General features: G+C 42.9%; 1 protein-coding gene across 1 annotated transcript in view; it reads right to left on the minus strand.

Annotated features, from left to right (window-relative positions):
* The window catches only part of anos1b (anosmin 1b), a 215,907-nt gene that overhangs the window by 170,604 nt on the left and 31,905 nt on the right, over nucleotides 1–13,398 (minus strand). The window lies entirely within an intron of this gene.

Genomic DNA, 13,398 nt, shown 5'->3' on the forward strand with positions numbered 1-13,398 from the left:
GTCACCATTACTGATACTAGCTTTTTATTCCAGATTTATTTAATTAACTAAACTTAAATTCCCCAGCTGCCGTAGTGGGATTTGAACTCACGTCTCTGGATCATTAGTCCAGGATTACTAGTCCAGTAACGTAACCATATGCTATCCACAGATATCGGACAATGACAAGATGCGAGTTTCACTTGATATGGTCCCACCATCAAGGCAGAATAACCTGCTGAAATTCAATATTTAGATTTGCTTATGAAGAATTGTCATTTGGGCAAGACACCAGAGAGTTGTTGGCATGTACCAAAGGGTGACTGATGCCCATGCAATCATATCTGAGCATGTCCGAGTACCTTCAGGAAAGGGCAGGGGAAAAATGTTCCCTACTAATAGCCAGCTAAATGAAGTCTGCTAGAAAGACAGCCAGTACTCTGTGCTGGGCAGTCTCATGCCACTGGCTACTGGTTCTAGTTTGTGAACAGGAACCTAGGCACAGAGAACAGAGGTCAGTGGCAAGCGTACACAAACTACACATTCCTGAAAATGAATCTCGCTTCAGAAAAGTCACTTTGATCTCTTCAGAGCAAATGGTGCTAGGGGAAAAAAACAACAGGCAGCTCAGTAGTGCTTAGATCAAGGGAACAAGACAGCAATTGTGGGTCAATGAGGCTTTAAGAAAACCCATAAACAAAATACTTAGCTTTTATTGTAGTAAAGAGATATATTTGTTACCCAGATGGATTCAAATCCATATCATAATAGCATATATATTTCTTATTTTTATAACCCAAGTAAAACACTGATTTATTTTCTGCTGTGTGTAAAATGTGTTGCACAGTCAATATTCTTTACACACAAGTCATTATGGAAACAAAAAAGAAACGTGCTTTCTGGGGGAAATGCTCAGGGAAAATATACCTCAAATACATTTAGTTTAACACTGTTGGGGCAGATCATACATGCAGAGTGTGCCTCACTATACTGAATGCGAGATTTGTCTGAGATCTCCTCAAGAGCTCGTATTCATGACAGCTTCATAATAGATTTCTTTATTCAGCAATATGTACTGGAATTTGAAGAGGTTCGCAACCATCTAAAGCATAGATGGTTCCCTTCCTGTCATGTAAAGACTGAAAGGTACTCCCTGTACAGTATGCCATTTAGGTTTAGTTTAGATGTTAAATAACAACAGAAAATGCTGGAAAAACTCAGCAGGTCAGGCTGATGGTTACACAGAGCTTTCTCACTACAGCTGATGTGCCTGCTACTACCTTGGATTCCGGTAGAGGGCAAATTAATAGCAATTACGAACCGAGAAAATGATAAATATGTGTGGTGACTTTCAGGTTAAATACAACAATTCTTACAGGATCTGAATGGTTCAGGTATCTGCATGCACTACAAGACATTGGAATAGAAATACAAGTTGGTAACAAATAATGAAGAAAACATAAAAGGGAAAATTGAAAATGCTGGAACTTTGAAATAAAAACAAATGCTGGAAATAGATAGTAGATTAGTCAGCATCTTTAATGAGAATAAGACAGGTAATGGTATTTTGGGTGTGTACTCTTAATCAGAGTGGTTGTGTTCTGATGAGGGTATGTGCCCAAAATATCATAACCTGTCATTTTCTTGATAGATGCTGTCCTAAGTGTATTTCCAGCATTTTCTGAATTTATTACAAATAATTAGGACCAGATTGTTTTTAAAATCAGTCTTGCTAGTTGCTGAGGTTCTGTTCAATAATCATTTTAATCCTAAAAGATGCATTTTCTATATTGCATAGAAAGTAATTAAAATATAGAGCCAGATATTATTTATAACCTGGTTGTACATCATTAAAATAAATACCTACCCAGTTTTGTGTACCTCATTTTACTTTAATTGATAGCATCTGCACATCACAATGTCATTGCAAGAGAAAAATACCTCAGCAAAGTACACAGCAACATACACAGCTGTCTTAAACCACACGTTTCAGATTACTTTCTAAAAACATGGAAGATTTGCCTTCCTTTTAAGACATCTTTTAAACTACTGTTAATCTTTGTTCTACCTACTTTATCCTACTTTCCTCTACTGCTTTCAAAATGTACACCACTCTTCTGATTGATGATGCCACTATTCCCCACCCCAACATTTTTGTTTTAGTTCCCTCCCCTCCTTCTCTTGCATCTCCATTCCATGCACTAGTTCCCAGCTGAGAAAGCTCAGAGAAGAGCTAGTGATCTGCTTCCAGGCCCCTGCCAATGTCAGTGTGTAACCAGACACTAACAGGTGCACAAGAATTTTCTTTCTATCCTTTGGGGAAGTGGCATCCCCCCTTGAACATTGTCACCACACTTTCCTTATCGCTGTTCGCCATCCCCCCTAAGTTACTGTGGAGGTCAGGAAGTCACTACAGGCAGAACTACAGCTGACCACTGTATAACTTTTACCTGTAGCTCACCTATACAATTCAGCAAAGTACTGCATTACAAATATTTACAGAATTCTCCCAAGAAATTAAGATTTAAAATGCTATTTTATATCCTGCTTAAAAGTTCTTACTGTAATCCTCAGTTTAAAATCAGTGGTTCTGTAGTTTTGTCATTTAAAAAAATTCATATTGTCATGGCTGGAAGAATTATTGTTACTTTCAACCTAAATGAGAAAGGCAGACTACTTTCTGCAAAAATTGTTTTTTAATTGAAAGTTACAAATTCAGGAAGATTAGTCTAATTACAGATCTTAACTACTATGGGAAGGGTAAACTTAACAGGGTCTTATGCACCACTAACTGCTTTAATCACAGGAAATACTCCAAAGGATTAAAGAATCCCCTCTGTCACTGCACAGAGACCAGCTTGAAATAATAAAACACGAAAAGGAGCAATACTATAGAACTGCAAAGCTTTGAGAACAGATCACTGTTTCATAAAATAATGAAATCGTAAATATCTAAAGAAAACACTAATAATCAGTTGAAGCTCATTTTGCTTCACCCTATGCTATAATTAACACACTGCACATTCACAATTGAAAAGGTCCAATTTCTCCATGTGCTGCCTCTTCCTCCACTAATTTTGAAGTTATCTTATCAGGAATCAAGTGCAATCACTGAAGGGGCTGGGACCATCAATTACAGGAGTGAGATCTGGAACACGTTGCCACAGGCCTTGCAAATCTTGTCCAACCCAGGTTAACCCTTTCAGTACAAGGATGGCAGAGGGCACATACGGAAAGATATTTAGGTGTCAGCAAACAGCATTTGATTAACCTAAATGTTTCCAATTCAATTTCACGCAACTCTGCAGCAGTTTCATTAGAAAGGGATGAAATTTAACAAGTCATTTAGCAACTCAAAAATAATGAACATTATTAGAGAGCAATATTTAGAGAAACAGGTAGTGGAACGGATGCCAAGGCATAGATGACTAGATTAGGAAGTGTGACCAAAAGCTTGCTCAATAAGATGGCTTCTTATAGGTGGAGAATGAAGTGGAAAGCCAGAGGGGTTTAGGAAGGGAATTCGAGAGAGTAGGGCCAAGGTATTAAAGGCTCTGGCACCAATGGTGGGGTAAGTGGGAGGGGGGAATGCACAAAAGCTCAGAGGACTGAAGGGCGCTGGAGGGTATATAAAGCCAGAGGAGATTGCAGAAATAGGGTGTGAAACTCTTCAAACTTTATAGGAATCTCAAAAATCTATTGGGACTACTGCCAGGTGTTGCAGCATGTTGGAATTTTGGGCAGTTTAACGTTAAAAAGGACTCAATTCTCAGTCTGTAGACCCAAACAATATTGGATGTTAAGTGTTACTCAGCATAATGCAAAAACAAAACTGATGTGTGTGTGTGTGTGTGTGTGTGTGTGTGTGTGTGTGTGTGTGTGTGTGTGTGTGTGTGTGTGTGTCCGCGGTGGCGTGCAGAGGGGCCCTGAATGTTCTTGGTGCCCAAGACCCTGACCTCTGTATGGATTGTTTACATGGCACACATGTATAATATTGAAATTAAAATGAGTTTAACATTTGATGTGAAAGAAACTCAATGTACAATAGAACAGTGTTCTGTATTCAACAATATGGACTTAGCAGTTAAATATAGCCATAGCATCCACTCTATAGTAACAAAATGACCCCAAGCATGGAAATAGTAACTAACCAATTAATGAGTGATTTACATCACTGTCACACCAATACAACAGACTCTTATGGTTTCTTTTCATTAGGATCTCATCCCACATCATCAATGGCAACATTAAGATACTTTCCACATTCAGTAGCGTTCATTGAACCATCATTAAAATTAATTAGAACGTCTCCAAAAGCCACAAGTGTCATTACACACCAGCATGCGTTTCTCGCCCAACTCCCATTTGCCGGCAAAAACATCAAACAGAAATTTTGAGTAGTAACACAATTTATGGGTAATTCAGAGATCAGTCTAGAAGCAAGTTTTGCTTAAAAATTTCTTGTCTCAAGAGTAACAAAGCCTTGTGTTGAGAGACAACAACTATTCAGAGACTCCACTCATGGAGAAGGGAGGAGAGAACGAGCACTGGAGGGAGAAGAAAAGGACTGGGGCCACAGAATCACTATTAATTTTCAATTTATCAGGAAATTATTTTAATAAACTGTTAGATCCGTGTATCTTAATGTTGTGTCCTTCAATAATCAGACAAAAGACTGCAGGGAACGATCAACAGGTGTTTACTGAATGAGGGTTACTCTAGAACTAAGTGTGCAGTCCCCTACTCAGGGTTTATATACAGGTGTGGTCACTGCCGGTACTACAGTATACAGGAGCTGTAAAAAGTAGTTCTCCCCTTAAAGGTACATACATTACAATTCCTCCCCTTTTAGATTAACAGTACCATAACACTCATTTAACAATTAAATATCAAACTAATTACAATTAACACTTTTAACATGCAACATTAGCTGAAAATAGTCTATTTATAAATTCAGTCTTTGGGGAGGCTTCCTGATCCTTTCTGGATAGCGCCTTTCCCGAGTGTCTTGCTCCTGTTGCGGAGGCGATTCTGGCCCCCTGTCGTCGGTTGGTTCATCAGCTTCCGATGCTACTGTTTCTGAGGTAGATGCACCCTGTACGTCGGGTTCCTCACCAGGTACGTATGGCCGAGACATGGGGTTGACTCGTTCCTGTGACTCTAGGATCTGGTCAGCATGGCGTCTCACAATGTTCTCCCCAACATCCACTGTGTACATTAGTGGCCCCTGCCGTGTGCATATCGTTCCTGGTTGCCATTTCTCTGTTCGGTAGTCGCAGGCCAAGACTGGTTGCCCTACATTGAAGCTCCTTGTCGGCTTCTTGCTGGAATTGCTTACTCTCAACATCTCTTCGTACATTTGGTCTGAGCAAATCCAGACGAGATCTTAACCTTCGGTTAAAGAACATCATGGCCGGGGCCTGGTTGGTGACTGCATGTGTCGCATTTCTGTAGGCTAACAGGAAATTGTCCACCTTATGCTGCAGTGGAATGTCGTCATCGCACATGGCCTTTACTGCTTTTTTAAAGGTTTGTACGAACCTCTCAGCCAATCCATTTGTGGCTGGATGATACGAGGCGGATGTGTAATGCCTTACCCCATTCCTTTTCATAAATCTTCGGACACAAACTGTGGTCCATTATCAGAGCAAATCTGCTCTGGCAAGCCGTTCCTGGCAAAAATGGTCCGTAGGACTGCAATAGTTTTCTCCGTGGTGGTGGAGGACATTTTAATCACCTCATGCCATTTCAAGTGCGCATCCATGGCTATTAAAAACATTGAGTCCATGAATGGACCAGCAAAATCAATATGCACCCGTTGCCATGGAGATGAGGGCCACTCCCATGGGTGTAGAGTGGCATGTGGTGGTGCATTCTGGACCTTCTGGCATCCTGAGCAGCTCTTTGTCAGGTCCTCGATTTGCTGATCGATCCCCGACCACCACACATAAGCCCTAGCAAGGCTTTTCATTTTCCGCAGTAGGCAGTGGCAGGCGTGATAGCCCATCAACGTTTCCATGCTGTTTCGTGCCCTTATACTCGATTTCATATTGGTGCGCCCCTAGAAAAAGGGACCATCTTTGTAGCCGTTGCGCAGTCATCACCGGAACGCCCTTCTTTGGATTAAAGATGGAGACAAGTAGTTGTTGGTCAGTCAGCAAGGTGAACTTCTGCCTGCGCAGATAGTGATTGAACTTTTTCACTCCCCACTCTAGGCTGAGGGCCTCCCCGTCAATCTGGGCGTAGTTACGCTCGGCTGAGGTTAGTGACCGAGACGCAAAGGCTACTGGCCTCTCCGAGCCGTCCGGGAATTTGTGCGACAGCACCGCTCCAATGCCATAGGGTGATGCATCACACGCCAACCGAATTGGTAGTACTGGGTTGAAATGAGCCAATACCTCTTTTGATGTGAACAATTCATTGCTCTTCTGGAAAGCTCGTTTACATTCGTCACTCCACTTCCATGGTACCCCCGGTTGCAGTAGTGTGTTCAGTGGGTGTAGTACGGTAGACAAATTCGGCAAGAACTTATGGTAGTAGTTCACCAGCCCGAGGAACGACCTCAGTTGTGACACATTTTCTGGTGCTGGAGCCTTGACTACTGCCTCAATCTTTACAGGGGACTTATGTAACCCCTCTATCAATAACGTGGCCACAGTACGAGATCTGCTTCTGGAAAAACTCGCATTTGTGGCGATTAGCTCGGAGCCCATATTCCTTCAATAGAGTGAGCAGCTGCTCCAGGTTGGCGAGGTGATCACTGTCATTTTCGCCCGTGACCAGGATGTCGTCCAAATAACACTGGGTCCCTGGAATCCCTTGCAGGACTTGTTCCATTGCCCTTTGCCAAATAGCCGGAGCTGATGCTACCCCGAACACCAGCCGGTTATATTGGTAGAGACCTTTGTGAGTGTTGATCATGAGGTACTGTTTCGAGGCTTCTTCTACCTCCATTTGCAGGTACGCCTGGGCCAGATCAATCTTAGTGAAGCGTTTCCCTCCAGATAGCGAGGCGAAAATATCTTCAATCCGCGGAAGCGGATATTGTACAGTGTGAAGGACTGGGTTCACTGTCACCTTAAAGTCCCCACAGATGCGAACCTTCTTTGGTTCCCCAGGCGTATTACTCAACGACCTCTTCATTACAGGAACGATGGGTGTAGCCCACTCGCTCCAGTCCACTTTGGACAGTACTCCTGAACGTTCCAAACCTTCCAGCTCTGCTTCGACGGCTGGGCGGATCGCATAAGGTACCGGTCTAGCCTTAAAAAACTTTGGGCTTGCATTTTCCTCTATTTTGATCATCGCTGTTATGCCTTTTAGTGTTTTGAGTCCCTGCTGGAACACTTCTTGTGCGTCAGTTAGCATTTTTGACAGTCGTCCAGGTGTGACGTCGTCATCCTTTTTGGCATCTACAGTCAGTGCTTGTATGGAATGCCAATCTAGCTGTATCTTCTGGATCCATTCACGCCCTAGTAGTGGTGGTCCTCCATCTGGCAATACATATAGGTCCATTTTTGGTGTTTCCTTGCTGTTATATATAACGTTCACCCTTATTTTTCCTTTGGGGTAGACTTTTTGCCCCGTGTACGTCTTCAAGACAATCTTTGTATCTCTCAAGGGTATATGTGAGAATAGCCGCTTGTAGTTTCTTCGGTTTATGACTGTTAGGGCTGATCCTGTGTCCAATTCCATTTTCACTTGGACTCCTGCTATCTTGAGCGTGACCCAGATAGTTTGGTGATCCTCCGTTTTGATCACATTATGTACTTTCAGACAACTCAGCTCATTGCTTCCGGAGTCTGTATCACTTTTCTGTTCGTCTGAACTACTCTCCGTCACCTTATGTACCTTCTTGTACTTCCCCTGTGGAGATTTCTTGCTGCTGGTTTTCTTTCCCGACCTGCAGACTCTTGCTATGTGTCCTACTTTTCCACACTGTCTGCACACTTTGTCCTTGAACCAGCCATCATTATGGTCGTGTGTTGTTCTGCCGCAGTGATAGCACTTCACTGTTCCGTATGACATTTCATTTGTGCCATATTCTTGCGGTCTCCGTTGTATCTCTGCAGCACCCAATGCGGCTGCTTCGTGTGATACTGCAATGCTGAAAGCCTTGTCCAGCGTAAGATCCTTTTCCGATAGAAGCCGTTGCTGGGTTCCTTCACTTTGAAGCCCACACACAAACTTGTCCCTTAAAGTATCTGCTAGTCCCGTTCCAAACTGGCAGTGTTTCGATAGCTTGCGCAGTTCCGTTAAATACTCAGCATTACTTTCATCTTTTTGCTGTTTCCTTTTGTGAAACTTAAATCTTTCTGCTATCAGCAGCGGTGTGGGGTTTAAGTGGTCCTGTAGGATTGACACTATGTTTTCAAAATCCTTTTCTACTGGCTTCTCTGGGGTTACTAGGTTTCGTAGTAAGCCATACATTTTTGCATCCATTGAATTCAACAATGCCAGCACTTCCTTGTCATCTGGCACTTCATTCGCCTTGCAGTATACTTGTATGCGTTCGACATATGTCGTCCAATCTTCGACTTCATTGTCGAACGCTGTGATACTGCCGCTCTTCGGCATTTTTGGGTGTGGTTAGACTGGCTTAAAATGGCGTCTCCCGTGCTTTCCTTTCTTCCCCGCTGCGGCTTAAAATGGCGTCTCCCGCGCTTTCCTTTCTTCCCCGCTGCGGCTTAAAATGGCGTCTCAAGCGCTGCTGCCAACGCCGCTCTCGGCGGTCCTCGTGGCAAATGGCGACGCCCTGTGGGTTTTGTGCGCTGCTCCTGCGCTGCTGCCAATGCCGCTCTCTGCGGTCCTCGTGGCAATGGCAGCGCCTCGCGTTTTCCTGCGCGCCTCTCTCCCCCGTTGACGCTGCTCAGCCCTTGAACACCGGCTGCGCTCTGCTCTCTCTCGTCTCTCTCCCCATTGACGCCGCTCGGTCCTGAACACCGGCTGCGCCCTGTGCGCTCTGCCCTCTCTCTCTCTCCCCCGTCGACGCTGCTCGGCCTTTTTCTGTGCCGCTCGGTCGGCTCTAGCCGCCGCTGTCCGGGAAGGGTCTGCGCAGTACCTGTTGCCAGCCCGTTTCGCTGGACCACCGTGACTGGAAAGCCAAGCCTGGCTCTCGACAGCCTCCCCTGCAATGCTCAAATCTCCGCTGGATGACTGGGCGGTTGCCCGTGGCCGACGCCCGTGCTTCTGGACTCGACCTCCTTCCACTGTTCTCCAGGAGCGAATCCCTGGGAGGTGATGCAGAGTTGCAGGTAGGTTCGAATCTGCGTCGTCGCCAATGTTAGATCCGTGTATTTTAATGTTGTGTCCTTCAATAATCAGACAAAAGACTGCAGGGAATGATCAACAGGTGTTTACTGAATGAGGGTTACTCTAGAACTAACTGTACAGATCACTGCTCAGGATTTATATACAGGTGTGGTCACTGCCGGTACTACAGTATACAGGAGCTGTAAAAAGTCGTTCTCCCCTTAAAGGTACATACATTACATAAACCTGCACTGATTAGGTCAAATTCCTTATGAGGGACTAGAAACTAAATGCTACATTTTTGATGATAAAAAAATACCATAGTGATCTAATCTCAGGGTTCACTTAATCAATGAAAGCATAATCATATTACCTGAACTTTCAATGAGGTTACATCCTGTAACTCATTATCTTAGAATCACATAAAAAAAATAATTGTGAATTATATTTTCTCCCTTTCTGCTCCTAGGCCTCCAACTCCAGCACTCTGAGCCGAGTGCTGGAAAGCATACGTCTAACCAACAGATGGCCGCGGGGGGGGGGGGGGGGGGGGAGGAGGGAAGGCAATGTACCTCAGATTTTTCCCTTCCCTATCCCTGGCATGGGTTTCCCAACCCCTTCCATAGCTTTATTCTTGGTCTCCCGAGGTTCATTCTTGGTCTCCATTGAGCGTCACCTATGGCAATATGACTCAGATCAGCAACTCAGTAGAGTGGGGAGAATCAGCCTCGCGTTGCCCCACTTCAAAATAAGCAGAACTTTGGAAGTACAATGTGTTGTACTACTTTGTCTTAATCGATTTTTAAAAATATTAATCCTGCTATTGTTTGATACTGACCAAAAAAATAACCCAAGGAAAAAAGGATTTAAAAAACTGCTTATAAGCACTACCCTTAAAAAGAGGGGAAAATGTACTTATTGCTAAATATACTGTCTGGAGCTACCAAGTTTACTTGGCAAAATAGTGCTACTCTGCCTGGGCCTTTGTAATTTACTCAGTGCACAAGACTACTTACTGCATTGAGTGCTTGGCTACCTCCAACATACATAATTTCAGCATTATGCACTGGCATGGGTGTGTCAACACTGCTGTGCTACGCCTTGGGAGGGTGTATGATTTAATTCAAGGAAGCTAGTTTGTTCAGCCAGGTTCTCTCTACACGTATGTCTGAAGCTTGTTAACATCACATTGAAATGTACTAACTCCCTGAATTTAAGTCCAGCCATTCCCATTGGAATAAAAAGGAAAACAACTTATTCCACACTTTCAATCCGAAATTGGTTGAAAAGGCAAAATTCTGGTCAGCATCTGGGCATGACGCAGTGTCCTGAAGAACTGACAAATTAGCTGATATAACTCACCTGGGAGCACACTGTGCCAAATCTGTTCCTTTTCTCAGTGGCACATAATAATGTGGGTCTGTCCCAACTAAAAAGGTACAGTTGATAAGACAATCAAGTGCAATTAATTATAACTTATGTAGCTATGCAAGGTTTTGTAATAAACACATTTTAAACCTGGGTGGACAAATATAAATAGCCTAATTTAAAATAACCTGAATTAGATCCCGTCAATTTTTGTCTGATTACGCTTCTGTGAAATGTCTTGATACATTTTCCGACATTAAAGACGCTATATAAATGCAAGTTGTGGTTGTTGCAGATCACAATGTAATTTATGTTACAGCTGCCACAGCCACTAGTACAGGAGTGTCTTAGCTTTTTGTTTTTGTGGGGAATTTTGAAAGAAGAAATGTCCTAAATTCTCAATGTCCTAAAGCGCTTCATATCCACTTAACTACTTTGTTAAGTACAGTCACAGCTGTTATGTGAGCAAATGTGGTAGTCAATTTGTGAATTGAGAGATCTCAAAAGCAGCAATTGAATGATCAGATAATCTGTTTTTGGCATGTTGGTTAAGGGAGGAATGTTGACCAGGAGAACACTCTGTTCTTCAAATAATGCAATGGGATCTTTTATGCTTAACTTGGCAAGCAGACAGGCTTCAGTTAAATGTCTCACCCGAAAGACAGCTCCTCTAATAATACAGTACTCCTTCAGTACTGTATTGAATTATCAGGCCAGATTATGTGCTCAAATTCTTGGAAAGGCCTGAACTGAAGACTTCCTACTCAGAGGCAAGAGTACCTCCTGACCACTCAAAGCCTCTCCAGCATATTTAAGGCTCAAGTCAGGAGTGTGAAGGAATATTCATCACTTACCTGGATGGTGCATCCACAACAATATTAATGAGGCTGAGCACCATCCACGACAGAGCAGTTCACTTGATTGGTGCCCCTGCCACTGGACTCAATATCCACCCCCTTCACCACCAGTGCACTGCGGCGGTAGAATGTACGATCTAAACAATGCACCACAGCAACTCGCCAAAGTTACTTTAACAGCACCTCCATCCCCTGTGACCTCTAGCACCGAGAAAGATAAGAGCAGCAATGCTGTGGGAACACCATCACCTCCAAGTTCCCCACCAAGTCACATAATATTCTTCACTTGGAAATTTAGCACCATTCCTTCGCTGGGTCAATATGCTGGAATTTCCTCCCAATACCATTGTGGGAGCACCATCACCAGAAAGACTGCGTGGTTCGAGGAAAGACCACCAACACCTTAGCAGGGCAACGAGGGATGGGAAATAATGTGGCCTTGTTAATTGTGCCCACACCCAGAGACTAAAATAAATAAATAATTAACTTATACATCAGAGACAACAGTGCTAAGTGTGCGTGTGCGGATAAATGGGGATCTATCGGAGGAGAAAAGATAAAGAACTAGAATGATACAGTACCAAAATATTGAAGTATCCCTATATCTGAATGCTCATAGTTTAGCTTTGTAGACTCTAAAACTCATGCTTTTGCGAAATCAAGACAGCTTTCCCAGTCTAAAGATCATATGGATCCTTACAAAGCTACAAAATTACCTACATTGAAGTACAGATCCACCCAAGAAATGAAAACCCACCTGCACGCTGTGGCACACCAAAGAGCTCATAATTTGAATGAGTACGACTGCAAGGACTTTTTAACGATACTGGGGAAATCTGATTTTTTAAGCTAATCTTTGTGAGTATACATAAAAAAAGGTTGCGCGCGCGAGATGTTTCAAAGAAAGAATTCTTTGTTCAGTTGTCAGAGATAGTTAACGTCTTTTTCTTGGTGACCTGCCTAATATTTTAAAGTAATCCTTTTAAATGTATCAAATGCCAGTCAAACAAGGGGCCTGTTCAGGTGAATTATTATGACCCCCCTTCACAAGATTGATCCTGGCTGTGAAAGATAGATTTGGGTAGACCTCCCATGAGCTTTTCTCTGTCGTCATTAACATATATTGTAATTATTCCACACAAAAGAAATGTATTTTATGCTGGAGCATGCAGCTGCACACTTTTAAGCAATGTTCATGTGATGATTTTAACAGAGGAATTTAGGACAGTATTCATCAGTTGCATCTCCTTACTTGGAAGATCAAGTTTCAGCAGCATTTTTATTTTTTTTGGAAAAGAGTCACATTTCTACCCCTTGAAGTGGATACTGTAGGAGGGGAAACATGATTGGATGAACAGATGAATAGGATTCCATGAGCTCAGTACCAGATACTTGCATGTTCTTTGCCCTCCTGCAGCAACCATGGCCTGTAAAGCTGTATTACAACTCATCACTGTACTCATCGATCAGGAGAAGCTCTTATTTTAGATTGTGAAACTCAAATGCTAGCGAGATTTTAGTTAGAAATGTATGCACTCAAGCAGCAGCAATTCACTTACATATCTTATTTTTTAAGATGGGGAGAAATTACAAAAATTGGTGGATCTTCTGTATGGTGAGATGAAGCATTATGGTAGTACAGTAAACTCTTGTTTAAACGGCACTTAATCATCCGGAATACTTTAATAACCAGCAAAATAGATAACTGGTAATCTTGCCGAATCCATCCAGCACTCGTTTTGCCGAGTCCAAGTCTCCTGCGGTGGCCGAGTTAGTCAGTGGTTTTTATTTTTGTTTGTGTTAAAATTGCCATGGTAGGTATACCTCTCTGTTATCCAGAATTTTTCATCAACTGGCACCATCCTGGGCCCATAGGTGCCGGATAAGAGAGTTTACTGTAGTTCAATATATTTGATGAGAGATTTGGGATTGGAAGTAATTT

The sequence above is a fragment of the Somniosus microcephalus genome, chromosome 6 (genome assembly GCF_052327205.1).
Source record: "Somniosus microcephalus isolate GS21.2 chromosome 6, FLI_Smic_1.0, whole genome shotgun sequence".
NCBI lineage: Eukaryota > Metazoa > Chordata > Chondrichthyes > Squaliformes > Somniosidae > Somniosus > Somniosus microcephalus.